The following is a 2,453-nucleotide window of genomic DNA, read 5'->3' as shown; positions in this document are numbered from 1 at the left end:
TCTGTGATGCAGACATGGCTACTCTTGTAAGCACACTAATTCTTGCAGATGAAAAATGCACCTTTATTGGTGTTATCCAAGTTATCCGAACTCCACACAAAGGGAACGCCTGTGCTTTGATCTGCTTGTAAAGCTGTTAGTTGTTTGTATAGTCCCCAGTAGTTATTTAGAATGGACCGATTTTTGTATAACTTGTTAGTCTTTCAACAAACAGGATCTAGTTGCTTTTTTTAAGTAAAAATTTTAGTTTGAAGGAAGAGATTTGTTCAAGAACAGGTAAGTGATCCTCTGATGGTTGATACAGTGAACTATGATTCATGCTGCAATCTAAGAGTGGTTCGGACTGAAATGAAATAGTTTAACAAAACCTTAAGGGTTTACTAATGACTTCAGTATGATCTTTGTAATTTTTTTGGAAATGGTTTATATACACCTCTACAGGGGACATGATATTGATTTTACAAACTCTCAGAGAAATGCAGTTGCTATTGATCATATAATATTTTTAATTTTTGTTATTTACATGGTACTGGGAATTGAGCACTGCCTCACACATGCTTAGCATGTGCTCCACTCCATCCCTTAATGCTGGGTTTTCAATGAGGAGCTAGTCTATAGAGTGGAAGAAAGAGCTCAGCTATATTCTAGCTCTGAGAGCTGGATAAAGTGCCATGCCAGGTAGCTTGTGGCTCATAAGTTGTTGGGAAAGCAAAACAGACGTTTGGTGTCTTCATGCATGGCTGTCTTCATGCATGGCTGGTTCAGCACCTTGCCTCAGCTGAGAGCATTAAGCTCAACTGCGGACCAACATAAGGATGCAGCTCACATGATTCAAAATATTGTGCAGATATTGTGTGAATATAAAGCTCTTATTCCAGAGATTTCAGACTTGACAGGATTAATGTTCTAATTAATGTTTATTTGTCAGAATTATATGGTAGAGGACAAGAGCTAACCCTAGAGTGTGGGTTTTTAACACATAGGCATCATCACTGAATTTACTCACTTTAGTTAAGGAAGCTAAGCAGGAAGTTTTTTTATTGTGTTAGGATTTAATATAATGACTCATCATAGTATACTTTTAAAAATGGAGAACAAACACAACTCTATTCAACCATTTTCTGTGGGAATTTGTCTGATCCATGCAGCTAATATGATATGGAAAGCTTGGTAAGATTCAAGTCTTATCAAAGTTAGATTCAAGGGCAACTGTAGAAGATGGATTTATAAATCGTCTATTTATAAAAACAAGCACACAAAAATAAACAAAAACAACCTCTGGCCTAAGCAACTAATCAAGTGATTGAAATATTTCACAGTGTCTAGATATAAATTAGTTTAAACTTTCAGTTTGTGTTACCTTGTCAAAGTAATAAACTTGTTAATATGTTGGAAGCAGGCAGAAAGGAGTTTGAGATAGCAGCCTATTTCTGAAGGTACAAATCTGAGGAAGAAACCAGCTGGTGGACACACTCAGTATTGCTGTTCAGCTCCTTCAGCAGCTGAGAAGTACAGGGATAGATATCCTTGGTTCAGAGACACAAAGGCCCTCCTCTCCATGGCTTCACTTTCCTCAGTCTCAGTTACTGAAGGTCAGCCATAGCCAAAGTCTTAAATGGGAAATTCCAGGGATGACTTATGATTAAATTGTGCTTGAGTGGGAGGATGAAATTACTTTGGAGTATGCTCTTACATGAAGCCAAAGAATCTCTTACTGTATTGTCATAGGGTCATAGTAGCCTAACAGCTACATCGCAAGGGTTCTGTAATTCACTCCAGCTCATCTATAGATACACTCATTGTGGTACCTCACATCATTCAAACAGGAGTGAGTGTACCCACTAAAATACTTAGGTGCTATATCCAAATAACCTTAGTGTGGCATATTATGATGATTTTTTAATTGTTATTGTTAATCTATCATTCCTATTTAGAGATCCAATTCTATTATAGATTTATTTGCATTAAAAAGAAAGGCAGTACACATACACACACACACATATATACATATACATATACATATACATATATATATATATATATATATATATATATATATAGAGAGAGAGAGAGAGAGAGAGACAGAGAGAATGCAATACTGTTCTTGGTTTCAGGCATCTACTGGGATCTAGGGACAAATCTTACCATATCTTGGAGTCCTCAAGTGCTCAGTCTTCTGTTTTTTTTATTTTTTATTTTTTTTATTCCAGTTGTTCTTTGCTAAGTTCCTCAAATCAACTTGCTATCAATCCAGGTCATCAAATGAAATCTACCCTTTATATGGACATTCTTCTGAATTGGCCTAACCCCTTCCTCTGTTTCCTACAGGTGGCTTCTCTTCACCTCCTTCATCTCCACTTGTTTCCTTTACTACTGTCCTGTAAGTCCGTCCTTCCTTCCTTCCTTCCTTCCTTCCTTCCTTCCTTCCTTCCTTCCTTCCCTCCCTCCCTCCC

The sequence above is a fragment of the Grammomys surdaster genome, unplaced genomic scaffold (assembly GCF_004785775.1).
Source record: "Grammomys surdaster isolate TR1022 unplaced genomic scaffold, NIH_TR_1.0 126298, whole genome shotgun sequence".
Taxonomy (NCBI): Eukaryota; Metazoa; Chordata; class Mammalia; order Rodentia; family Muridae; genus Grammomys; species Grammomys surdaster.
The sequence above is the reverse complement of the archived record's forward strand: the minus strand, read 5'-3'. Positions refer to the sequence as shown.